At 49.8% G+C, this 27634-nt stretch overlaps 1 protein-coding gene and 1 long non-coding RNA gene across 2 annotated transcripts in view; one reads left to right on the forward strand and one right to left on the reverse strand.

Moving 5' to 3' along the window:
* Positions 1-27634, reverse strand: part of ABTB2 (ankyrin repeat and BTB domain containing 2) — a 176454-nt gene that overhangs the window by 50252 nt on the left and 98568 nt on the right. The gene's annotated exons all lie outside the window — the stretch shown is intronic.
* On the forward strand, positions 1671-15739 carry LOC103659325. The gene is made up of 4 exons (XR_567460.2): positions 1671-1862; positions 1980-2089; positions 10816-11018; positions 15431-15739. It is a non-coding gene; the product is annotated as an uncharacterized LOC103659325 (long non-coding RNA).

Genomic DNA, 27634 nt, shown 5'->3' on the forward strand with positions numbered 1-27634 from the left:
CCAACACACACACACACACACACACACACACACACACACACACACTCCAACCCACAGACAGCGCAAACATTTGGGAGAGTTTCCACACATCGAGGGGTCCTGTGCAGGCTCTGCTCCCCCTCCCTTCTCCATTATTAATCTACGGAAACAACACTGGGGACATGTGGATCAAATTTACAGTGCTTAGAGCAAGGGAAAAGGAAATTCAGCTGATTTGTCAAAGGATTCCCAGAGAGAAATGTTATGTCAATGGGTCCAGTAACAGGAGCTGGCGGGTCCATTAATAATAGTTCCCATTTTCCTAGTCATCGCCCACCATAGGGGCTTTCATTTCATATTGTGGCAAAAGTAATTATGAACCTATTATTAATAATAATTGATGGCATCACAGCTTTTGCATAGAACCTTTTGCTTTTAAGAGATGTTTAGCATTGAGCAACGCATTCTGCCAGCGCGAGAGGCAGGGCGCTCAATGTCAGTAAGGGCCACGGCCGCTTGTCACTGAGGGCTTCCTGTGTGCCGGGCACACACGATCCCCTTTAATCCCCCAAGCTTCATGACGTACTCTCTGCACCCATCTCGCAGATGAGGAAACCGAGGCCCCCAGAAGACTTGCCCAAGGTTCCTGAGGGGCAGACACTGTCCTGGGGCTAGAATTTCAATCTCTTGGGTCCCAAACTGTAACCAAATGATGCCCTGACTGCGGCCGCCTCGTCCTTTGAACAGTCCCGGGAGATTTGTGAGAAGAGGGTTCCATTCTGTGTGGGCCTGGGGTTTGACAGGAGGAAAGAGAAGCTAAGAGCCAGAAATGGGACTTTCCTTTTAATGGGTCCCCGGGCACCTCTCGCCAAAGATCCCTGGAGGCCTCCCGTGGAAGTCTGCAGACGAAGGCTGTCCCCTTATTCCCTCGGATCTTTCCAGCACGCAGCTCTACAACTTGTGCTCCACATCTGCCCCCACAAAAGCCTTTTTAATGTCAAATTCATATAAGGCTGTTCTGCAGCAGCTCTCACTGGAGATGGAAAATCTTTATGTCCTCTCAACACCTCAGGACCTTCTTTGCCCCACGCACATCCCCAGCTTTATGATAGGGGCTGCCAGCACAAGGCCATTCTGGAAAAAGGGATTTCTCTCTCCCTCTCTCTCACACACAGCCAAAAGAAAAGAGCATCTCTCTCTTTTTCCCCCCATTTTTGTAAAATCCTTAGGAAAAATTTTTTATTTCAGTCCCGATTGAAAAGCAAGCATGGCGGACTGTTTCCCTTGGTGAGTTAATAAGGACATCCTTGATCAATCCCTGTTGAACTCTCTGAAAGTGACAGAGAAAACCGTCATGCATCACTCCATCATTCCTGCGAGCGATGTGACCCACGGAATTGCAAGCGGTAGGAAGCAGTTATCCTTTACCTCCCTGTCCTATAAAATGAGCATCTCTGCTCAAACAATATCCCCCTCGAATGTGTTCCAGCGGCATGTGAACCTCTGCATTTCTCAATCTATACACAGAACCATCACCTTCCCTCACTCGATTTTGCTCAATCTGGTTGCCCAACTCCCGAATCTCGGAACTCATTATCTCATTCCCCAAAGCGCGGCTGCCTCCTCCCCCATCCCCTCCTGAGCACAGCACCACATCCGCCCAGTTGCACAAGGACAGCCCGTAAGTCACCCTCATCCAGCCTCCCTTCTCCTCCTCCCCCTACCCGACCAATGATCAACCACAAGGCTCACTGCTTTGACCACTGGGGCGTCTCACAACTCCACCGCTGCCCTGACCCCAGTCCAGGCCACTGTCTTCCCTCACCAGATACTCACCTGCCTCCTCCCACCAGTCTTGTCCCGTCCTTGCCGGCATTACTCTGGTCAGTACTCTTACTCACTTTGGCTTGGTACTCTTCAATGACTCCCTACCGCCCCACAACAAGGGCAAATCCCTTTCCACAGGTAACAACCGATCATTTTCTTTCTCTGAAATGTAGGCACAAAAACAGTTCTACCAGTGAATGGGGGAAATCCCCAGCACCTCCCAGGAAATCGGGGGAGTCAAGAAGCCTACGCATATCTGATCCCTATGTCTCCAAGCTGTTTTGTGAGTTGGGTCCCTTGGCTCTGCGCCAGCCCTGGGTTTGGAAAAGCAACATGCTTTCTTCCCAAGAGATTCTCCACCAGTGCTCAGAGAGGGCGCCACTGAGTCAGGTGGGAAAGCCACTGAGAGGAGGCCTGGGAACTGCGCCTTTTGCGGGCGGTTGCCAACCAGGAATCAACCTGGGTTTCAGTTCGATGGGGCACCAGCGCCCCCAAGCAAGCAGCAAGCCAGAAGCAGATGGGCCGCACACGGGTTGACAAACCAGACTTCCAGTGCTAAGGCTTTTCAGAAGCAGGGCTCAGTCCAAAGGCCAAATCATTGGGGATTTCATTCTCTTCTCTGTGAAACACTGGGGTAGAGTCGTGGCTTCTCGAGTCTTCTGCACCGGGACCCTACGGTCCGACTGGCCTGTGTGCTGATGTGTAGCACTCAAACCTTCTCCCTGCTTTCATTCCACTATCTAACCTCCTAAGTGTCAACAGCGGGAACGAATAGACCCTGTTGTTATGATTTCCTGGGGTTTAATTCCCCCCACAGCTAGCATACCCCCTCCCCAGTATACACACACAATTTTAAATGTAAAGATGTCTTTTTTTGTGTGTGAAAACTGGATAGATTTGCGGTTCAGCTTTTCTGACCAGTCATCAAAAAACCATCAAGACTGTAATATAACCGTACCCCGCCCCCCCAACTCAACAGGCTATTACCAGCGCTCTCCCCAGACTTGTAAATGTTCTTTTCAGGGCATGGGGACTCCAATGGGCCCAGATCCCCGTGCAAGCCTGCGTCACCCGCCCCTGCCTGCAACACTCCCCACCAGCAACCGGCTCAGGGAAGCTCATTTGTGAAGGCAGCAAAGGCCACTGCCTGTCTCCTGTTCCTTTAAAATGAAAACCGGGATGCCGAGAATTACTCTTTTATTGCCCTTGTGAGGAAACTTGGCAGGGTGTATTCTGCTGGTTTTCTTAGGAGCTGGAAGCTTGGGTGGGGTTCAATCCATAAGCTTCTGAAAATAAAAATTATATTGCCCCACTGAACAGTTTCCAAATAGCCCACATAATCCAACAGTTTTTACTTTTTAAAAAGTGTTTCCATTCTCTGATCTGGAATTTTATATATAGCACGTTTAATGCCCAGTGTTGGATATTAGTCATACGGAAACAAAGTGCTGAAAAGTTAAAGCATGAATAGTTTTCAGAGAGACCCAAAAGGAGCACAAGGACAGTCAATTCTAGAAAAACGTCACTGAGTGGTATTTCTCCTGACATTCTGAATCAAAAAAAGGTTGGGGGTGGGTGTTGAGGCAACGGGCAGGGGGAGGGGAAGGAAATAAGAAGGAAAAACCTGGCGAACTGTCCATCATTCACGTGAAACTGATTCATCAAGAATAATCTAAAGGTTGTCCAGCTCGTGCCAGAACCCACCCGAAGATGAGACCACTATGCTATGAGGCTCAGGAGTTGAAGCAGGAGAAGATGAGAGCTGGGGGAGACCGGAGTATGGGCTGAGTTTGGGAAGCAGGTTTTCACCACAGGTTAATAAGGAATGGAGGGGCGCCTGGGTGGCTCAGTCAGTTAAGCATCTGACTCTTGACTTCAGCTCAGGTCAGGATCTCAGGCTCATGAAATTGGGCCCCACATCAGGCTCCACGATGGGCACGGAGCCTGCTTAAGATTCTCTGTCCCTCCCCTCTCTAAAAAAATAATGAATGGAGATGGGCTACCACATAGTGAGTGGTACTGTAAGCCAGGAATGGGATGAACCCCAGCATGTGAACCCACGCGAAGACCTCAGCAGGGGTCTTATTACTCGTAGCAGGGAGCTAATACTGTTACCTGCTCCACATACCACTGAGGGACACCGAAGTTCAGGTGGCCGGGTCACTAGGCTAAGGTCACAAAGCTAGAAAATGGCAGAGGGGGATTCAGACCCAGCCTGTCCGACCCCGGTATCCACACGGGTCACCAGCACGGCACACCCTCCCATGTGGGGCCCTCCCCGTCCAAGCCAAGGGACAGACACTTGCTTCTGCGCGCGCCATTCCCATAGCAGTGTGCTTTCCCTTCTTTTTAGGGTCAGGACATTAAAAGCAAACAATTGTGCTCTGGTGCACACCTGACTCTGGCTAAGTTATCAGAACACGAGTGGCTAAAGATGGTCATCCAGTTGAGTCAGGCCAGGGGACTAGGAGCTCACTGTGGAACAGTAAAATCATAATGCACATTTATGACTGCCCAGGGAGCTGGGGGCCAGAGAACCCAGGGCAAGATCAAAGGCTGCTGAAGCAGAGCGCGCTCATTGCCAGCATCCCCAATTCTCTTTAAAAAGATGATTCAAAAGAAAACGGTAAAAAGCAAACCTCACCAGGAATTCTGGGCTGGAATTCACCTCCCTCTGGAACCCGTGACCGTCCTGGGCCTGCTGGCAGAGGACCTGCTTGGGGAGCTGGCCTCTGGGCTGCCTCCTTCCCTCCAGCTGGCAGCAGCACCTCTGACCTCAGGGCTGACTCACCCAATTCTCAGGGGGCTCCAAGGGGGGCCGAGGATGTATGGGGGGAAGGGGGGCCACCATAAAACAACAACCCAACAAAGTAGGGCTGGGGGGGTGACCACGGAATCTCCACGAAGATTGCTGCCTCCTCGGCATTCTGGCCACTGGTTTCATTAAGCTACAGATTAGTTCTGTCCTAGATCAGGAGGATGGGTGTTGGGAACCCATCAAACAACAAACTACTAGAGATCACGGATTGCTGCTTAATTTGGGGGGAGTGAAAAACCTAATAAAATGTAGTCTTTTCATTGCCATTTCCCTTCTTTGCAAGAGAGTGAAATAAAGCCAGAGTAACCAAGCAGATCAGTTTCAGGAAATTAAACCTAAAGGTGAACTCTGGAAAAACCGGCAACAGTCACAACATCGGGCAGTATGGGGCAGAAAACTCACAGTGACCCACTGAGCTTTTTCCCATGGAAAAACATCTCCATAGTGTTTAGAGTACTTTTTAAGAGATTCTGGGTGGCCTTTCTGCAAAGCATTGATGTAACACATCAAGAACCTGAGTGACCAGGAAGCGTGAGTCTTGGAACTGTTGCCTCTTAAAAAAAGAAGCCACCACGTGACCAAGGTCCTTTGTCGAATGCCGTCCTTGACCCACACCAGGTGAGCACATGAATTCCTGTGAGCCAAGACCAACATAGAGCCACTTTTGTATAAAGGCACACATTCAATGTGCATGGGTGGGTACACACAGACATCACCCTAAAATATCGGCTTTTTCCGCTGTCCGTGCAACCCAGGTAAGAGCTGTTCTCTCTATGCTAGGGTTTTAAAAAGGTTTTGAATTACCATGCTTTGTAAACTTTTTTTTTTAAACAATACATATGATTTATTGGCATAGTAAAATGTGATTGTTATAAGGGAAATGGGGGACAGGGAGGGAGGGATATCCTTAGAGAATGAGGAGGGTGACCAATGTGCTTTTTTTTTTTTTAATATTTTATTTATTTATTTGACACAGAGAGAGAGACAGCCAGCGAGAGAGGGAACACAAGCAGGAGGAGTGCGAGAGGAAGCAAGCTTCCCAGCGGAGCAGGGAGCCTGATGTGGGGCTCGATCCCAGGACCCTGGGATCACGCCCTGAGCCAAAGTCAGATGCTTAACAACTGAGCCACCCAGGCACCCCCCAATGCTGCTTCTGAGCAAAGGAAATCCGTCAGTTCAAATGTGGCAGAAAATTAGTTATCAGAAATTAAATATTTATATAAGAAAACAAGCAAATGTTAAAAAGAAAAATACTACAATCTATTTACCTGTAAAGAGCCCAGAATGGAGGTCATCTATCATTAAGGATAGTTCTTTCTTTCTTTCTTTCTTTTTTAACTTTATTTATTTATTTGAGAGAGAGAGGGAGTGTGCACAAGCAGTGGGAGGGGCCAAGGGAGAGAGAGAATGAGCTGAGCAGGGGGACCCGACACAGGGCTCAATTCCGGGACTCTGGGATCATGACCTGAGCTGAAGGCAGACGCTTAACCAACTGAGCCACTCAGGAACCCCCAAAGACAGTTATTTCTGCATGGGAAAATTTAAGATGAATTTTTTTCTCCATTATTCTTCATACTTTTTTCCTACTAATTAAATAATGACCACATGTATTTTAATAAAAACAAAACCATTATTACAACCATTATGAGCTCATGGAGGCAAAAAAAAAAAAAGATAAATAAAAGGAAAACCTGGTTGTTTTATAGAAATACTACTATCAAAAAACAAAAAACAAAAAGGTAAGAAGAAAGGATATTCCTTTTGGAAGAAATCCAAGCAGAAACTGTTCTGCATTGCTAATGAGGGGGTAAGATTTTGTCTGCATGCCTCACTCTAAGAATCGGCCCCTCTGAGAGCCAGCACCTTCCCCTGGCCAGGGGGTGGTGTCTCCGGGTGACTCAGGGGCTGTGTCACCAGTTGGACTCCCGCGGCATCCTGATACCAGCTCAGCTGCACTGAGCCTGTGTGATCGTGACGTGGCCCACCCGGTGGCCTGGACCTCCAGTACCCACCACGGTGGGTGCAGGCTGCAAGGTGCTAGTAACTGAGGACAGGGACAGCCAGGAAACTCTTCACACCACGTAACCAGAATCACCAACCAAGAAGAGGCGCCTTGGGCTGCCAGCACTGGTGTGGGGGTGCCAGTGGGCACAGGGATGGGAGAGGGGGCAAAGCTCAGGCCAGGACTGTTCCTGAGCCACATCTCCTGCTAGGGAGCAGCACTGCCAGGAGGAAAAAGAGGGGAGCAGAGAAGTCTTCAAGTGTCAGCCCAGAGGGGAGGAGAGGGGAAAATAAGCCAAGCACCTAACACACACACACAAGTCACCCCTTGGGGGTTAAGAAAGTTGCAAATATCACAAGGTCCAGGGCAGATGGCCAAGGCATTTATTAACAGATCATGAGCGCATTAGTCAGAAATTTCCTGCACTAGAGTTCTTCTAACAAATATAACCTGCTTCAGTCGGCTTTGGGTCCCACTCCAAAGGGTTTTGACTATTAGACTTTCTAGATGAGTTAACAGAATGAGTCAAAGAGAAGACGGTTTAAAATCCAGCTCCGAATCTTATTAGCTGTGTGACCTTGGACTACTTACTTCACATCTTTGAGCCTCAATGTGCTCATCTGTGAAAAAGGCTTAATAGCTCCTAGTTCACAGGACTGAGGATTAAAAGAGGTTAAGTGAGCATTTAGCAAAATGCCTGACACATAGTAAGTGTGTAATAAATGGGAATATTCTTATAAATGGCTTTACTGATTCCCAGTGCCAATGGCTTTGGAATAAAACCACCAGATACCATATTAAAGTAGTTACCACCATTAGGAGGAAGGGATGGACCCAAAGCCAATCTATCCCATTATTTTTTTAAAGACCATTGTGGCCTACATGGATACTAAATCATGCTTTACTCACAAAAGATGGGTTATTTATTCTGCATTTGTTCACTGACTCATTTATACAACAGCTATTTATTGATGACCTAATCATGCACCAGAAGTAGCTATGCTCTGGGGATAGAAAAGTGAACAGATAAGGTCCTTACCCACTTGATGTTTGCAGTCTAAGGAAGGAGGGCGGACGGTATACCAGTCAAGTCAATATCGTGTGGACAGGGCTAGAGTCAGCACAAGGAGCCCAGAGGAGGGGTGTCCAAGCCAGATTTTCCAGGGCTAGTGGTTCAAGGAAGGCTTCCTGGAGGAAGGGACATCTCAGTTGATGACAAGTAAATGCCAGTCTGATGAAGGGTTGGGTGGGTCTTCCAAGGAGAGGAAAAGCCTACTTAGGAAGGGTCTGGGGCAGTGATAGGTTGGGGAGAGGCCCAATGGGACTTGTCATGATGTTGTGTTTGTACAGCAAGCACATTATCTGTACTAGGGTATGTGTTTATTTGGCTAATGGAGATCATTGCCCTCTTTCCACCCACCCTTGGAGCCAGTGCTAATCCAAGGGTTAGCAAACTTTCTCTGTAAAGAGTCAGAGACTAAATATTTTTGGCTTCGCAGGTCTCGGTCACAACTGCTTGACACGGCCTGTGTACTGTGCATGTACAAGAGGCAAACATGTGCGTGGCTGTGTCTCACGTATGAAGCTATAAACACAGATTGGCATTTCACATCATCTTCATGTGTCATGAAACAGCCTTCTTTTAATGAGCTTTTCCAACCATTTAAAAATGTAAAAGTCATCCTTAGCTTGTGGACCCTATGGAAACAGGGGTCAGGTGGGATGTGGCCCTGGGGCCACACCTGCTGACCCCTGTACTGATCCAGAGCCACCTGGAGGGACGGAGAGGGGGAGTGCAGAGGGATGGGCAGACTGCGACTGGCCTCGGGGGACGGGACGGGGGAGGGCACCGGTCACTAGAGTCTCACAGCCTGGGGCTCTGTCTTGAGGGCAACACGGACCCACTGAAAGGGTTCAAGCTGTTGAGTGCCATGGTCACACGCACATTTCGACAGAGAGATCAGGCAGCGGCGTGTGAACGGCTGGGAGGCAGCATCAGGCCGGGAGCCCATGCTGCTGGCGGACACCACCTTCTCCGCCCCGGGACTTCACAGTCCCAAACCCACGCCGGCCGCTGCCTGGGCTCTTCCCACAAGAAAGCCGCGCATTTCTGTCACCTTTTGCAAGAAGCACTTCAACGTCAAAGACAGAGGTAGCAGATGGTAGTTTTTGGAACCAAAATTCAGCAAGGTACCATTTTTAAGGCCAAATAAGTGAAAACTGTATTTGACTACTTTTAAAATTGATGATGTTCCTAGGTCAACTTGAAGCAGTTGGCAAATTTCAGTCAGGCTCAAAAAGGTAACTCCCAAAGAATGGGAGAGTTTTTACAACACAGGCCTTGAGATCTGGGTCAGAACAAAGACACCCCAATGCTGAGTGCGTTGGGGACACCAGGGCCCAGAGGCCGTCGTGCCCCCTTCGTAACTCATACAGAGCTCACACACACATACCCGCCCCCACACATAGACCAACGGCTGCTTGCAAGCAGCTAAATCCTGCAACAGAGAACACACACTCTCTAAGGCCCTGGGACCCTCTGTGTCAAGGTTAACTGATGGCTACGGAAATTTTAGCACTGGGCTATTCCCATGATTCATTCACTCATGCAAATATCCCTTATGTGCCTATTAATTACCCTGAGCTTGGCACTAGGAGCACAGAGGTGAATAGATTCAGGATTCTGCTCTAGAGGATAGAAAACCATGTAGACAAATAATTAAACTGCAGTAGGGCATATGTTGGGGAGGGGGTCTGGAGTCTGTAATAGAAATTTGGACAGAGCCTAGAAAGAGGGCTTTTGTTATGTGCTGTCATGAGCTAAGGAGGAAAAATAACAGAATGTTTCAGAAAGCTCCCACTTACTCCAAGAATCCCAAAAAGGGACTTTATAGACTTCATGAGAAGCAAACAGTCCCTGGTCAACCCACGGCTGAGCAACACCACGCAATACCAGAGTGGGTTGAAGAGGATGGAGGGGGTGGCAAGGAAGGAAGCTCATTTCTAGAAAGGAGGAGCAATTCTACAGAATTGCTCATTTCTGGGCTGAGGACATGCCAAACCTCACTGGGTCACTCCCAGGATCTTGAAGGACACCGTATCTTTCCCTGCTAAGATGTATGAAAACGGTCACTGGGTGCTTGAAACTGTGCCGATGCTCTCAGCGACCTACGCGATGCCATTCCTTCTTTCTAACAGAAACCCTGCACTATTCTGTCTGGAATAGTCACATACTCTGAGCCCTAGGGGACGCTTCCTTGGCCTCCCTATAGCTGTGCAACATGATTTCAGACAACGGACATAAATTCCCGGCGTTCTGGAAAATGTCATTTTTCCCAACCTAAGAGGACAGGCCACCCAGCTGGCAGAACTTCAGCTTTTCTGCCTCCAACGTGACACACCATCCAAAGGTGCAGCAGCAGCCGCTGTGCGAACAGGAGGCAGGCTGCCTGTGGCAAACGCTGGAGCACCGTCCAGGGCCCACAGTCCTTCAGTGGAGGGGGGGTGGCTGCAGGAAGGGACAAGAGCGAGATGAGAGCCAATGTGCTCAGGATGGCAGAGCAGAAAGCAGAAAGAGCCTGGGTCTCCCACAGCCTCACCAAGCAGCTACCTACCAGCAGGAACTGCCGGTCTCTGAATGTTTTCTGGGAGAAAACTAACCCCTTGTTGGTCAGCGCGTTTGTTTTCTAGGGCTGCCGTGACAAAGTCCCACAGACGGGTGGCTCACAGAAAGCTATTTTCTCACAGTCCTGGAGGCTGGAAGGGCGAGATCAGATGTTGGCAGGGCTGTTTTCCCCGGAGGCCTCCCTCCTTGGCTTGTATTTGATCGTGCTCTCCCCGTGCTCTGTGTCTGCGTCCTAATCTCTTCTTACTAGGACACCGATCATATTGGATGAGGGCCCACTCATACGGCCTCATTTTACCTTCTTTACCTGCCTAAAGGCTCCATTTCCAAACACAATCACGTGCTGAGGTACTGGGGCTTAGGACTTCAACAGACGAATTTTGGAGGGACACAATTCTGACTCTTAACAGTCAGGTTTCCAATGACTTGCAGATGAAGGGATCTCTCTAATACAAAGATGATTTCTGTAAATCATGTTTCTGAACTATTTTTATGCCATAGAACCCTTTGTTTGAATGAAATCATGTGGAAAGTCCCACAATAAAGCCCTCTCCCCGCTCCCAGGGCCCCCACGTCTCCATGAAGGGTGGATGACTGCTCAAAGCCCAGTGTCCATTCTGGCTGGCTGTGGAAATGCCCCTCAGACCCCACCAAGAACAGAGTGGTCTGGTCCATGATGCCAAGCCCACAGCAACTCCAGCCCTCATTTAGTTCAGACCGGAAGCTTCGTGGCAGACCTTCCTGGCAAATCATTCGGCCACTACCAGGTGAGTATCCATGCAATGCCACTCACAGTTTAATTTCAAAAAGGCAGGTAAGCAGAAAGAGAAACTAAAAATCATGGTAACTTTACCACTTGAGATACTCCCCACTGACATGATGGTTTTGTATCCTTCAGGCTTTGGAATACGCACCTATGCTTTGAATGTGCATTTATACTTTAAATAAACCTTTAAAAAAATAATTTTTGAGAGACAGAAAGAGAGAAAGCATGCATGAGCAACGGGGAGGGGCAGAGGGGGAGGGAGAGAATCTCAAGCAGACTCCCCACTGAGGGAGGAGCCCGACATGGGGCTTGATCCCACGACCCCAAGATCACGAGCCAAGCCGAAACCAAGAGTCGGATACTTAACCAACTGTACCACCCAGGTGCCCCTGTATTTTTATTTTTTAAAAAGGAACCCTACCATATACTTTAATAACCTCCCTTTTTGCTTAATATTTCATGGACATTCTCCACGGCCCCAAAGAATGTTTCTCATCATTGTTTTCAGTGGCTGGACACACCATACCTGAGGCTCACGGGAGTTACTGCCATTATTTTGGGTGAGTCAGGAGGGACCCCTCGAATAGGACTTCACAGTAGGCAGTGTTCCCCAAGTCACTTCAAACTCTGGTGCTCTTGCACTGAGAAGCGCCCTCAACGGAAGGGCTCCACCGGGGAGGGGAGGAACGTCCTCTCCCACCTGGGACCTGTTAGGTGACCTTATCAGGGCCTCCTAACAGGCATCAAGCAGCACCGTCCACCTCTGTCTTCATTTGAAAACCGGTCTCACCAAAAGGGAATTAAAGCCCCAGGAAGATGCGGGGTTTCCTCGCACGTGTCTCTGGATGACAGACTCTCTCGCAGAGGCCTCGAAGGGCTGGCTATGGGGCTGTATCCAGGGAGAAGCACTCGGGTCTCTAGTCCACTGATATCTAGCCCGGGACTTGCAAACAGGTCCACTCTCGAAGGGGTCCTTTCCCCCCTGGGAAGCCCAGGACTCCCAGTGCTTTCCATGAGAACCCAAATGGGAAGATCTCTTGCTAAGCCGCAGGTTTCTGGGGGAAAGACAGCCTGCAGCAAGCTTCCCTGGGAGGGCGGCCTCTCCTGGGGGAGCTCCCTTGTTCGGCTGCCGTGGGCATGGCAGATTCTCTGCCTGTCTGCAGAGCTGAATGTGACCCCGTGCACTTCAGCTACAACTTTGGGCTTTGGCCGGAGTCCCTCACTGTTTGTTTTACAAACTCCTACTTACAGTCTCAAATTAGGCTCATTAAAAAGCCAGCTCCCCAAAGGGCTATAAACGTCACACGGACAAGCGGAGAGTGAGTTTACAAGGCTGGCGTGTGATCTGCCCACCAAGACCGCCGCGGACCCAGTGGAAATAGTGAATCAGCCTTTTTGGGCAAAACCCCTTTCCCGGGCCCTCCCCACCGAAGCTGTGCTGGCAATGGGCCAGAGAAGAGGCAGCTCGGGGAAGTCCTTTCTGGACAGCTGGGCTGGCTCGTTCTTGGATTTGAGTGGCACTGGGAGAGGGGTCTGCTGCTGCCCCCAAATCCTCTGCTAACTCAGCCTTTTCTCACTTCTTCATGCGCAGCACGCCAGCTGTTTACGCTGCCCCCCTCCCCCCATGCTCATCATCGCAAGCAGAGGCCGCTGCCACCATCCTCCAGTACTGCTTCTCCTGCCCTCATCCTAGCTGTCATCTCTGCTTTGCAGCTTCTGCCCGTGGCAGGGGCCACACCCGGTGGGCGGCGGGTCTAGGTGAGTGGAGGGCAGAGAATGCGTCTCCTGATCCCCGGCATCAGGCTCATTCTCGAAGCATCCACCAGTCAGCATGTCCCGAACTCCACTGAGGCTGAATGCAGCCATGTGTCACCTCGGAGATCTTACTCTCCAGCCCCAAGCCACCTGCCAGATGGCCAAGGTGAGAAAGAATCAAAGTCTTCTAACCTCCCTGACGAAGTTTCAGGAGATGCTTTCTCCGTCCCAGGGCTTTACTAAAACACACGCAAACAACATTTCTCCTACCTTCACCTTCCACCCCCCATGTAAACCAGAACACACCCCATATCTATATGGGCTGGAAGGGACTATAGAAACCACACGGCCTCCAGCCCTACTCGTGCTTACCTGCGGTCTAGATTTAACATGGGGCCATCACGTTACCTGTATTCGTCCCCACCCAGTACCCAGAGCTCCAGCTCATCACCGCTCTGATGTGTGACATGCCCAGCCGGCACGCCAAGTGGCTGTTGGAGGGCATGCTCCCAGGGACCACAAACTCACTTCATCCTAAGAGAGCTCAAGTGCAGCTCCAACGGCTAGAAAGTTCTCATTCAATCCAATTCTATCTTGTTGCAGCTTCTACACCCCCGGTCCTGTGTCCACACCAGTAAACCTACCCCCTGCCCATGGTGGGGCCCCTGCCTCCATCACAAGCTCCCCATGGGCCATAGCTCTACCCCTCCTAGATCTGGGAGCCCAGGACTCCTGCACAACTCTGGGGTGTGTGGTGTGTGTGTCTACCCTGACTGCTCCAGAGTCTGAAATGCTCACAATTGCAGCCTCAACATTAGTGGCTTCTGTATCGATGGCCACTGCCCCCCCTTCCCAAAGCCGACCCCAACAATAGTGCAGTGGTTGGGACTCCAGGCCTTGTGAATTAGGCAGGCCCAACCTCAACTCTTGGCTCCAGCGCTTACTTGCCGTGTGGCTTGAGACAAGTGACACCTTCTCTGAGCTTGTTTCCCTGCCTGTGAAACGGGGATAAGACCCACTCTCAGAAAGCAAGAATGAGGATCAGCTGAGACCACGTGCAGATGGACTTAGTACACGTAGTGCCAGGCACAGAGTGGGCACCCAGTGGACAGAGGCTGTCCCTGTCAGTGCCACCATCCCCGGCCGTGCCATCAGCTCATAGCGACTGCCACTGCACTCTGCTCTTCTCCCAAGTCCTCATGCTTGATGCAGGAGTTCTTTGTGGTCCGAGGTGGGGGGGGGGGAGCTTACGAAGGGCAGAAGCGATATTTTTCATCTCCCTCACTCCTTCTCTCTGCCATCCCTGCCGTGCCGAGAACATAGAAAGTATGAAAAACCCGGGTTCAGAGAGCACGAATTGGACACTTGCAATATTAAAGCAAACCAAAAGAATGGCTGTGGCTTCAGATGACATGAAAGGTTAAAGAAAACCACCATCTCTGTGACCTCCGTCCCCTCCAAAAGCAGGTCTGGGAGGGCAGGTCAGAGCGCAGGGGCTGGTGGGGGGCTGACCGCTCTGCCACAGACAGTGGAGCAGAATGGAAGGAGAGAGGGTGTGTCAGCGTGGCCGCCCGCCTCAGCCCTCCCCCACCCTGAGCCCCCTCCGAAAGATGGGCTGGAGAGCCAAGCGCTGGAACCATCTGCAAGGCCTGGCCGCCACCGTTCTGGTGAAGCCGACCAGCTGTAAACAGCGGCTTTGCAGACCGTAGAGCCCACCCTCTTCGCCCCTAGCTCGCCCCTAGCTCGCCTACTCCTCTACCTTAAAAAGAAACAGAGGGGTAGAGAGGGAGAGAGAGAGATTGTGAGAAGGAGGGAAGGAGGGAGAAAGGGAAAGAGAAGAAAGTGTTTATCTGAAAAATAAACAATGAGTGCTACACGACTGCTTTGAACTTAGAACCCTTGTGACATTTCCATTAACTAAGTTTTAGAAAAAGCCACTGCCTATTTGACTCTCTTAGTCTTCAAATAAACATTGGGAATGGCTTGGCAGGATGAACCCTCCAGCTGCCCAGCCCCCAGGAGCCGGGTCTCTCAGAAGGGGCGGTTTTAATAGAGGGGCTCTCCTGTGGGGATGGAGAGTAAAAATGAAGCTCCCCTTACAGGAATGACAGCCCTGCGTCCTCGGGGAGCAGTTAACAGCTGCAGACTGGAGGCGGACGTGCAGAGGGAGCACGGGGTCAGAACGAAATGTCCCAGGGAACCTGAGACTGAACGGTGTCCCCATTTTATCATTAAGCAAGCGATGCTGGAAGATGGTAAGCCTGACATCACACGGCTAGGAAGCAAGAGCCCGCACGCCTCACCGCTCTGTTATAGGAAATCTGGGCCTAGCATTTACAAGTCACAGTTGGTTGTTTTTGTTAATCTGAGATACAGTTCATATATCCTAAAACTCCTCCTTTAGGGGCGCCTGGGTGGCTCAGTTGGTTAAGTATCCGTCTGACTCTTGATTTCGGCTCACGTCATGATCTCATGGTTGTAAGATTGAGCCCCGTGTGGGGCTCCGTGCTGGGCGTGGGGGCTGCTTAAGATTCTCTCTCCCCCTCCCCCCCCTTAAAAACACAAAACAAAAAACCAACTCATCCTTTAGAAAGATACACTTCGGTGGTTTTTAGTAGAGTCACAGAGTTGTGAAACCGTACCACTATTTAATTCCAGAACATTTTCATCATCCCAAAAGACACCCTGCACCCCTGAGGAGCCATACGCACGGTCCATCCCCACCGCCGCCCCGCGTCCTCCAGCCCTGGCGACCAGTAAGCGACTACCTGTCTCTCTGAGCGCACCTACGCTGGACGGTTCGTATAGACGGCGTCGCACAAGCAGCAGTCTGCCGTGTCTGGCTTCTCTTATGGAGTTTAATGTTTTCAAGGTTCATCCATGCCGTGGCCCGTGTCAGTCCTTTACTCCTTTTTGTGCCCAAATGATCTTCGGTTGTATGAATAAACCACGTGCCATGTCCCTCTTCATTTGTTGACGAACACTGGGTTTCTTTCCACTTGGGGGCTACTGGGGAGAACACGGCTGTGAACATTCCCATACAAGCTTCTGTGAGGACCTTCGTTTTCGGTTCTCCCAAGGAGAACCCTAGAGTGACACTGCTGGGTCAGAGGGCAATCCCATGTTTCACTTTTTGAGGAACTGCCAGACCGTTTTCCACAGGGACAGCATCATTTTAAGTTCCCACCAGTGGTCTAGGAGGGTTCCTCGCCAACACCTGTTACTGTCTGTCTTTTTGGTTAAAACCATCCTAGTGGGTATGAAGCTGTATCTCATCCTGTGACAGTTTTTAAAAAATATATCGATTCTTTGGCAATGACTCGATGCTAGAATGGGCTTCCTCAGGAGGCGTGCCACCACAGAAGATGTGGAGGAAGCCCAGAGAAAAATGAGACAAGCACATTTAATAAGAAATCAGTCCTAGGACATTAGGATGATCCTAAGAATGAAGCTTCCTCGCCAGCTTCATGTCAAATTACTTCTTTTATAATAATAATTAATGCACGCTTACTTCAGAAAAATAGAGAAAATACAGTCCAGTGCAAGGTAAAAAATAAAAGTCACCCATAATGCCATTACTTAAAGAAGTCCTGATGTAATTTTTAAACATGCGGTGTTGTAGCATTCTACTTACTACACAGCAAAGCATTTTCTCAGGCCATTAAAGAGCTTCGAGACAAGCCTTTAAATGTCTACACGGTCACTGCCCCCTGTTGCAGGCTCCGCTAGCCTGCTTTGTTCCGGGTCTCCCACATGTGTTCACTTTCCTGTCTTCTGAAACTAACCATCATTTAGTTCCCAGCATCAGGGCCTCTGGTTGGATAGAACTTCCTTCGGGAGGGGGGGTTGGAATCTGTGCGGAAGCCCCTGGAGAGCCTGTAGGATGGATAGACAGGCACGTGTATGTGTGCACACATGTATGCACATGCATGCAAGTGCACATACACAATTGCACACACACACACACACACACACACACACCACACGCAGTCCTTACACCACCCCGGGATGACCATTCTGATGAAAGAAAGTGGAGAAGGTGGACCTGTGGACTTGGGGACACCACAGTCCCCAAGCACTGAAGGTCACTGAGTTCACAAAGCACACTGAGGGGCAGCAAAGCTCAATAAAGGGGAATCTGAGGGCCACACTGAGGTTTGAATGCAGGTTAGTCCCTGACCCAGGGATGCTGGGCACATCTTCAGCCTTTCAGCTGTAAAATGGGGTCAAAAACACCAAAAGTACCTTGCAGGGGGCTGTGAGGGTCCAGGGAGAGCCTAGGGCTGTGCCTGGGACACAGAATGTGCTAGAAATGGTCCCTGGGGCCAGGCGGTGAGCAGAGAAAGCCCTAGTAAGTTAGCAATGGGGAGGCTTGCCCCCCGAAGGCTCCTGAATGAGCAGCTCCACCCTAAAGCATCTGTGACCACTTATTTGCCTGTTTCCAACCCTACTCACTCCACAAAGCCCAGGCCACGGGACTCTGCGTGGTGTCCACCTAAAGTTGCTGATTTGGCAAGAGGCTTAGACTGCCTCTTCTGGCCCCTTCCCTCTAATTTCCTCACTAAACTTTAGTACAGATGTGGCTCCCTCTTTTCCCAGTTTTTGAAAATCTTCCCCAAAGCATTGTCCCAGACAGCCCAGGAGCAATGAGCACATGCCACCCCGACCCAGGGTTCTAATGCCATTCTCCAGTAAAAGGACCCAGAGTCCCAACAGAGAAATGGCAGGTTCTAAGAACGGGCAGCTGTACAAAAGATGAGCCTGGACATGTAGCACCAGAAAGTACGAGAGGGGCCGAAAAAAGAAAACGATAGGGTGTGCCAAAGGATGCAGGAGCCCAGCGAAAGAGCTCCCAATGGCCCAAGCTGGAACACTGCGAGAGAGAAAAAATAACATAGCATTGGATTATAATCCAAAGTAGAAAATAAATATCCATGTGTCCATATGATTAATAATGATGGGATGACTGAAGGGGAAAACAGATAAATCTTTCATACAAAATAATTCTAACTAACTTATGTAAATGCATCTCCCTCCAGGAGGTGGGGCATAAATTCCTTCCCCTGAAGTGTGGGATGGGCATAGTGACTTCCTCCTAAGTAGTATCATATGGAAAGGGCCGGTGGAGAAAGTGTACCTTTACAGCGAGAAGCCTGACAGACACTACCTCAGCCAGGTGGTCGGGGTTAACGTCATCAGTGACGAGACACGTTGATATCAGGGACCCTTGATAGGACGTGAGAACCAGGGTGCTTGACCTCTGTGATCTTCTGCCCCCAAATCCTACAATCCCAACCTGATCATGAGAAAAACCTCAAACCCAAATTGAAGGGTATTCCACAAAATACACAACCGGTACTCGTCCAAACTGTTAAGCTCACCAAGAATAAGGAGAGGCCGAGAAACTGTCAGAGCCAAGGGAGACATGGGACTTTAAATATAACACAGGATGCTGTGACAGGAAAACATTAGGTAAGAACTAAGGAAATCCTATTGGAGCATGGGCTGTAGCCAACAACAGCGTATCAGCATTCATTCATTATGACAAATGTACAATGCGACACATCTAAGATGATAATAGGGGAAATTAGGTGTGGAGTATTTGGGAACTTGCTGTAATATTCTTGCAGCTTTTCTGTAAATCTAAAACTTCTGAAGTAAAATGTTTATTAAATGTTATTAAATAAGTAAATTCTTAAAACAAAAAAAAGAAGGTGCCAGAAGCATCATGTGTACTTCCCAAATTCCTAGTAAGGTGGCCTGTCCCAGAATCTCTAAAGTCCTTCTAAAATCTGCAGTCACTTAGCTCATACGGCACTTGCAATTCTTAATTGCGTTATATCTATTGATTTGTATATCCATTCATAAAACATTTTTATTGAGCCCGTACTGGGGGGGGGGGCCAGGCACGGTGCTAGGCCCAGAAGATATGATGGTGGAGAATTCGGTTTTTCCCTTTTCCCTGTGCTGGGGGCTGTGACGGGAGGTGCCCTGTGGAATTGGCTTGGTTCTTCTGTGACCAGGGAGGCAGCTGGGGTTGCTGGGTGAGCGTTCTGGCCCATACGCAGGCACTTTGTGCACTTAGTTGGCACCTTTGGGTAGCTAGGCATTTAACGAGGCTGACGTCCTTTAGGACACTTCGGGTTGCGTTATTTGCTTTTTTACCCCCCATATTTTTTTTTTCTGATTACAAAGGTAAATATGATTATTTAAAAATCAGAATGACAATATAAATTTTAAAAAAGGAAGTTTCCTATAATATATATATAATATATACTTAATACAGTGTAAACTTTTTCTTCAAATAGTTTTTTTGTATATATATTAACATATCAATATGTTTTCCACAGAGAGGTAAAAAATAATGTCATTATGATCCTAACACTAAGTCTATTTTGTGGACATTTTTTCAGCTCATTATACTTGGCAATACATGTATGTGTGTGTGTGGGGGAGTGTGTTTGTGTGTGTGTATGTGTGTGTATATATATATATAATTATTATTATTATTTTTTAAGATCTGCACAGTTTTCTGCTACACCTGCCTCCCCACATTGGGCCTGTGTCCACAGCCGGCCCCCCTGGTGCCCTGGCTTTCTACTGGCTCAGTAAGGGGTTTCCCCTTTTCATGGCTCCTCCCCTGCTGGGGTGGGGGCAGCCAGCAGAGCGGCTCCTGGGAGGAGGTGCCCAGAGCAGGCCCTGAGTCAGGCAGCGGAGCTTCCAGATGAAATCATGCTACTGCGAGCTGTGTGCGGACACCTGGGCGGGGCCCGCTGAGCACTGACTCAGTGAGGTAGGAGGGAAGGGACAGGGGCACCCATCTCAAGCAGAACTGGTAACAGCTGATGAGAACACCCTAGCCTGCCTGGAGAACACAAGAACCACAGTAAATTACCCAGGGCTTCCCCATTAGGGAGATTCCGGTTACTTTCACTGATAACAGGACAACTGCTTACACCCGGCTGAGGGTGAGGCTGAGCCAGGGAGGCGCCGGGGCTGCTTCCACCCCGTGGAGGAGAGATGCAATCCTCTGTTGTGCCTCAAAGTGTCGGTGTTGCAGGCTGGGCTTCTCATAAAACAAGACCAAGGTGCTTTGCACGTAATTGTTTCCTCGTGCAAACGCAAGGCTACGCGCAGTGCTGAGGACTGGGGACATCCAGGGGACTCATTCTGCCCAATGAGGGTGATGCTACCTGCTCCTGCCAGCTTCTGAGGCCACTGGGCATCCTGGCTCAGGCCGGGAAGGGCGCCCTTTCAGGGCCCCCACGCACTGAGTCAGAGACTGCTGTGGTCATCTGCTGAAATGTTCAGTGTCTGGTGCTTCCCTCCAAAACACAAACTCCTTTTGGCAGGAGTTGCCTGAATGATGGTGGGCATGTGACAGGTGCTCAATAAATATCTTCTGGGGGAAAAAAAATGAATGACATTAGCTGTCCCACTGTGACCTGGGTAACTTATCTGACTTCTTCTAGACCTCAGTTTCTTCATCTGTAAAATGGATGTGGTGTCTTCTCTCTAGTGTGTATGGGGAGAATTAAGAGGGCAAATGCACATGAGCCCGCAACCCAATGCCTGACACTGCAAGAGTTTAAGAAACCACTAAATGGGCTCTTTCTGTTACCATCATCAGAGGTGAGAAGCATCCTCCAGCCTGCAGGAAACGGCCACATCCCCAGCACTTAGTGAATTCGCCTTTGTTCAACCAGCCCCACAGGAAGGAACGGCGCCTTTCATCCCACCTTCCTAAGAGGATTTGCCTATCAGAGTCCTGGAAAGGACCCTGTCTGAGTGGAGATCCTGCCGTTTGGTTCCTAAAGCACAAGCCACGGGTCCCAGGAAGCAGCAACAAACAACCCATCACTGATTGCCATTTTGCAAACCTTTTCCAGATCCAGGCTGCTGAGTCCCGCTAAAGGCACTCATTAGTTGCAGGAGGCCAGCCCTTAGCTACCTGAACAGTTTTTGTGCCCCAGGTAACAGAGCCAGGAAGGCAGAGTGGAACCTGTTCGTCCCTGATACAAACCTTCCAGGGAGCAAAGCCCTGAATGGGGAGCTGCATGATCAGGGCAAGCACAGCACCCGGTTTCTCTGCTGCCCAGGGGCAGGCCAATCTCCAGAAGGGAAAGGAAGTGCTGTCTGGCGAGGCCTGGTGGGGACAGCTCTGCAAGCAAGAGGAGGAAAGAGGTCCTGGTGGGAAGTCCCTGATGATTCTTGTTCTGGGATGGGGGTGGGGGGTAAAAAATGGGAATAAAGATAGAGGCTGGAGGAAAGGGGGTAAAAAAAAATAAAGAGTTGAAATAGAGGGAGCTCTTTCCCTAAAAGAAGAGGTCATTTGGAAACATCTCTTCACGGGAAATCTAAAAATGCATTTTGAAATAGCTGAGAAGATATGGAAATTTTCTTCTTCCTTCTCTCTTACGGAAGTTTAGAGAGTTCACACTTGCCTTCCACCTCTGGCCTTGCGTGAAGGGCAGAACACACAGGATACAGTTTCATGTACTTTTCAAGAAAAATAAATTCTTCCTGATTTGGGCTGGTTCATCCGAGGGCTTTCAGAGAGCTTATGTGCAGGGCTGGAGAAGGACCCTGCCCCTCCAGATTTCCCAGACAGCAGCTCCTTGCAAGGTCAGGGTGGGGGGATCCCCTGCCCCCTTCTTCAGGACATGCAGATTACAGATAGTTAGAAGCAGAGAGGACCCCATTCCCTTTTGATCCTGTCCCCGCACCCTTCCCCCCAATTTACTGATTTACTCCAGGAGGCCTCAGGGCCCAAGGCCGGGCCTTGATCTCCAGGGGAAGCAGAAGTGATTGAGATGCCCATACATCAGGCTTGTCGGCAGGGCCCAGGAGGGAGGAGGGAGGATAAACAGACAAAGAGCGAGGAGGGGGGAGATAAACGAATTCACATCAGCTGCAAAGCGCCTCCCCTTGATGGATTAGCACCTTCCTCTGCCCTAATCATTCTAGACAGCCTCAGTGGCTTGGGCCAGCCAGGGCCATCTGGGAACCCTCAGGGATTTGGACTCTTGGTTCCATGGAAATGTTTTGGCAGCTATTATCCGTGATCCTCAAGTTTATGAGAAAGTTGAATGTAAACATAAAGACTTAATATTTAAATTGTACAAGGAAAGCAAGCTATTTAAAGTCACGGCCAAGAGCAGGGCCTTTGGAGACAGATCACCTACCTCTGAATCATCGTGCCTGTGGGCTCCCATCTGTAAAATAAAGCCCACAGCACCACCTCTATGGGGTTGTTAGGAAAATTACATGTGCCAACGGATACAGAATAAACAATATTGGTAGTTTTTTTTAACAATCACCATGACTAGACCCCATGACATTTCTGGATGTTCTGATTTTACACTGTTTTCCTATTATCTCTATGAATTCCTTTGCCAGATTCTTCGTGCTTCTTATGATCACCACAATACGCTCTTTGTAAAGGATAGTCTCCCTTTCTGAATTGTTATTTGTATAAATCTGAACTTGCCTAATTCAGGCTGGCTTACATGGGGGACCCACTCAAGAAGAGCCCTAGGCTACACAGCCAAGAAGCTAGGACACCCTCCTAAAGGTAATTCGGATCTCCATCTCCTTCCCTAAATCACAGCTACCTATGGGGGAAGGGCCACAGGTATAAACAAGTGTGAAGGCACCGAGAAGCCCCAGTGAAAACCATGTCCCACCCAAAGGAAGGAAATCCTGGAAACACTCTGTTCCAAGGATAGGCCAAGTCCAGTCCACTCGTATTTCTGTAACTCTCATCTTATTTGGAGAGAAAAAGTCTGGCCTTGACGTTTTCAGACACTCTAGTTTCCTCAAGGGGGAGTAGCAGGAAGGCAGGGCACCCCAGGTTCAGGGTGCCCTCGTTACCATCAATTTCCTCTGGCATCTGAGAAGGAAGGTCAAGGTGGGACAGAGCAGGCCACCTCTACCCAGAAATGTGCTGTCTTCCCTGAGGACATCAGTTTCCATCTTCTAATCTTCCCTGACACTACCTGGTCCTCGAGACCATCATTGCTCATGTGGCTTTCTGCAGTGGCCTAGCTGATCTCCCTGTTGCTCTCTTTATACTTCATTCCCAGTGGAACAAAGAGAAGGATCCTGTTAAGACCAAGAAGCCAAGTCTGATCACGCCACTCCTCTATTCAAAGCCCTCCTATGGTCTACACCCGTGGGCCCTCCTTCCACCCAGCACTGCATGCTGAGTAGGTCTTTAAATTGGCTTCAGAGCCCTATATCATCCCCCATACCCCAATCTCTCTGGCCACACTACACTGGCCCCCTTGCTGTTCTAACAAGACAGGCGTGATGCAGCCACAGGGCCTTTGAACTTGCTGCTCCTTTTCCTGAAATGCTCCTTTCCCCAGGTATCTGCATGGCTGGCTCCCTCCCTCACCTCTTTCAGGGCTTTTCACAAATACCACTCTTCCAGTGAGCTCTTCCCTGACTTGTATCTGCCCACCTCCAGCTCTCCCTATTCACATTTCCTGCAATATTTTTCTCTACTACATGGCTCACCATCAAATAGATTATGTATTCTACTAAATTATTTTCTTCATGAATATTATCGAAACCCCATGAGGCAGGGCTTTTGTTTGTTTGATTCATTGCTGTATTCTTAACATCTAGAATAATCCCGGGATATAGTAGGTGCTCAATAAATATTTGTTGGATGAATATCAACCATATGACCATATTAATATGCATCCATGCATTTGTATAAATATTAATCCAGGACCTACCATATGGTAAGTACTTAACATATAGAATCCCATTAAACCTTGTAACAGCCCGTGAGGGGAGGTGTGAGCTCTACTTTATAAATGACAAGGCCAGGCCTGGCAGCTAAGCTAAGAGGCTCTCTTGGCTATTCTCTTTATGTCTGGTCTAATGACTCCTCACACCCTATTGTGATCAATGGCATCCTTTTGCTCAGCCGACTGGAAGCTCCACGAGGGCCAGGGCGGAGTCTGGCCTCTTCATCCCTGTGTCCTTGATGCTCAGTAAATATTCATGAAATGAGTACAGTCTGATGAAGAGTGGCGGGGTGGGATTCACTGCCTTGCCTTTCATCTAGCTCCTGGATTTGGTTCCCACCTGCAGAGCTTTTCAGAAGCATAGAAAGCAGTTTACCCTGAGGCTGAGCCAATCAAGACTTCATGCTCAGGCTTCTCCATCTTTCCTATCCCACCCACCCCCACCCTGGGCTTTTTGCCAGCTAAGAACAACTACCCAAACAAACTGCAAAACAGGCCTTTTCCTGCAACTCAGACCTATACTGTAGTACAAGGCCAGTCTCTCTGACAAGGGTCTATGATAAGAATTGACATTTGGGGGCTAACGGCAGGTGTCACACTCTCCCTGCCCTAGGCCCCCTCCCCCACCCTCTCCTCGCTTCTTGGCAAAAATCCACCACAGACCCACCATCAAGACAAAGGGCGGGAAGGTGTTCTAGTCTGAATTGACCATTTTCCTAGAGAAGCAAGTAGTCTAGGCTTTTTTTTTTTTTTTTTTTTTTTTTTTGGAAAGCAAGTGGTTTAGGGTTTTTTTTTTTTTTTTTTTTTTTAATATTGGATAAAGACCCAAGAGCCTGGGGACTGAATTATCACTTAATAGTTAGGTGGAGTTTCTTATTTCAGTTACACAATTTCCTCACCACAAGATAGTTTAACGGACACAGAAGATTTGACAATTCATATGAAAATCATCATAACCTCAATGGCTACTCATCACAGTCCATTTTTCCCTGGGCTTCTGAGAACAGGGGAGAAGACAAGGTTGTGTGTGTGCAGGCCACGCCCGTCCCACCACCTTGCCCGCTTAGAGCTGGAGCCAAGGGAGCTCTCAAAGAACGCCCTCCTTCCAGTGCCGGAAACTTCCATTTGATGCACCCACTCCACGTGCTAGGGCGGAAGCCAAGCTGCTGACAGGAAGAGCTCAAAGGTGGGCAGTGAGGATTCCAGGGAATCTCTGACGATCCACCTGGCCAAAGCACGTGGGCTCCCAAGAGCCAGGCTTCACTTCCTCTGTTGGCAACCCCTTGAGAAGGGTCCCCCAGCCCCTCCACTGTCAGCACTGGTTCATCAGGGACAGGGGAGATTCTGTAATAATAAACTAATCATGCAATAGATGCTCCCTGGGCCCAGTCCACTGAAGCATCATGTCCCTGAGGGCCTGGGCTTACATCTTCAGAAAGACCAAGTTCACAGGGTATGGGCGGCGAGGGAGAGAGACAGAGAGAGGCAGTTGCCTTTTTTCTCAAAGAGCAGCATTATGGCATGGTGGTTAAAAGAATTTGAGAGCCAGATGGTCTGAGTTCTAGTCTCAGCTCCACCAGTTACTGTGTGACCTTGGGCAAATTACTTAACCCCTCAATTTCCTCATCCGTACGGTGGAAATAAGTCAGTAACCTTCATGGGGCGTTGTGAGGATTCTGGGGGTTCATACCTCTGTTCTACAGCCTCACAAAGGGGAAATGGAAAATGTACTCAAACATTCGTTCGTGCATTGCTGGGGAAGGGGAGGGAGGATAAGGAGACGAGGCGGCCTTCACCCCAGGGACAGTCCAAAGGTGCCTCCGTCATCCTCCGAATTTCCAGTGAGAGGACATCCCTACTGCCCCAGTGCCACAGAAGGAGTGGGAGATGCTGGAAGGACACCACAAACCACACATAGGCCCCTCTCTGGGGGTCCAGGCTGGAGCCAGGAAAAGGGCCCAGCAGGCTTGTTTTGTATCCCCTACACCCAGAGTTCCAACATTGCTCATTTATTATTATTTATTATTATTTTTAAAGATTAAAGATTTTATTTATTTATTTGACAGAGAGAGACAGCCAGCAAGAGAGGGAACACAAGCAGGGGGAGTGGGAGAGGAAGAAGCAGGTTCCCAGCAGAGGAGCCTGATGTGGGGCTCGATCCCAGGATCACACCCTGAGCTGAAGTCAGATGCTTAACGACTGAGCCACCCAGGCGCCCCTCATTTATTATTATTTTTAAGAGGCCCTGTCAGTCTTCTATTCTTCTTTAGAAAGAATGTAACCTCAGCTACATTTTATTCTAAAACGTAAACACTTGTCACCCTTCCTCATCCGTGAAAGATGCCAAGCTTTTAGGATCCAGGCTGAGTTTCAGTCAGAAACAGGCCAGAGCCCCCAAGACGCTGCTGTGAGAGGCTAACCCCTTCAAGGTGTCCTGTGAAGGCTCCACACGGGTGATCTTGCCTCCCAGCCCCTCATTTACTTTAACAAACCAAGCAAATCAAAAAGCAGAGAATACTGCCCGGGCCCTACCTCTGGATCTCTCGGCAGCGTCACTCTTGACCTTAACTGTGCTCTGGAAACCCCCACTTCTGAGGCTGCGTTGTGACTACGGAAAGAGTGGGCTTTGCCTTTTAGAAATGAAACCAAGATTCATTCAGGCACAGGTCTGTGAAGTACCTGTGTTGTCACCCGTGAGTCAGACCTCGCCACGCCCTCCTGGTCCCTCCGGGGCTCGGGGCACAGTATCTGACACGTGGGTCGTCGTGATGGGACAGTGACACAGCCAACACTCACATCGCGCTGCTGCTGCGTGCCATGCCACACGGCGGCCTGGGAGTGGAAGCTCTTGTGGGACCGGGTGTGGTTCCTTTTTTGGGGGGCTGGGGGGAGGGGAGGAATCCCCTAAGAGAGCTCTCTGCCGTCGCAGCTGCATTCATCCCGAGGGTGGGGCCGGTACCGGTGTCCTGGGGGAGTAGGGACTGTGGACTCGCGGGAAAAGTGACCAGCGCGCTCGTCTCTGTCACAAGACCGCGTGACAGATCTAGCTAGTCACCGCAGGCCGCGGAGCCCCACTTCTGCCCCGAGCTACACGGTTCCCTGGGCATCTCCTCAGCTAATCTCCACCGAAGTCCCTAGAGAATGGGCACAGTCACTGTCTTCATTTTCCAGAAGGGGGAACTACAGCTCAGAAAGAGGGCCCTGCCGCTAAGTGGAGGCCGGTAGGTCACTTACAGGGCCTCCCCAAGGGCCTGACCCCAGGAGAACCAAGGCTCCTCCCACACTAGGGCATCTCTCCTTGCTCCCTTGCCTCCCTCCCTGCTACACCTCTCCTCATCTCCCCCTGCCTGCCCGCTCACAGGCAACCTGTCGGGGAGCCTGATGAGGCAGCAGACTGGACGTGGGGGGCCTGCACAGGGGTCCCTACTGGTGGAGCTTTCTCCCTTTGGAGTAGCCATCACACACAGGACAAGAACAGCCAGGAGCTGCAGATGGGGAGGCTGTGGGCCCCACACCCAGAGGGGTGAGAGAGGTCTGCTTCTGCCAGGACTAGCCTCCTGCCCCGGGACAAATCACTTCTAACCCCCCTTTCCTCACCCACAACCCTCCCCGCCCTCCGGAAAGAAACCACTAAAATAATCAGGGGAGATAGACCCTCGTCTTATTCCCATTTTCCAGATTGTTACTGTCTATCTGTGAAAATGGGAACGATACTGGTTCTCTTATGAGGCTTCTAGGACGACTCCGTAAGATCATTTATGAAATGCACCCGGCATAGACTCAGTGTTTGGAAGGTGAACACTCAAAGTCCATCCACAGCTAGCCCTAAGGTCAAGCCTCAAGTCAGACCAGAATGGAGCCCTGAGACCTCCAGAGCCCGACGCTCTTCCAGGACACGCCCCAGCCCCAGGTATCTGCTCGGTGACTCAGCAGAGGGCCTTCCACTGCCTCATAAAAAAATTATCCTGGAAAACCCCTCTTGACTGTGGCCAAGATCCTTCTGTACCCTAGGACATGAGTGGATGTGTCTGCAGAAAGGATGGAATTTGAAGCATTGGGTTCAACACAAAATGGCCCCACGCATGTAATTCTCAAACCACCT

Source organism: Ursus maritimus, unplaced genomic scaffold (genome assembly GCF_017311325.1).
Source record: "Ursus maritimus isolate PB19 unplaced genomic scaffold, ASM1731132v1 scaffold_23, whole genome shotgun sequence".
Taxonomy (NCBI): Eukaryota; Metazoa; Chordata; class Mammalia; order Carnivora; family Ursidae; genus Ursus; species Ursus maritimus.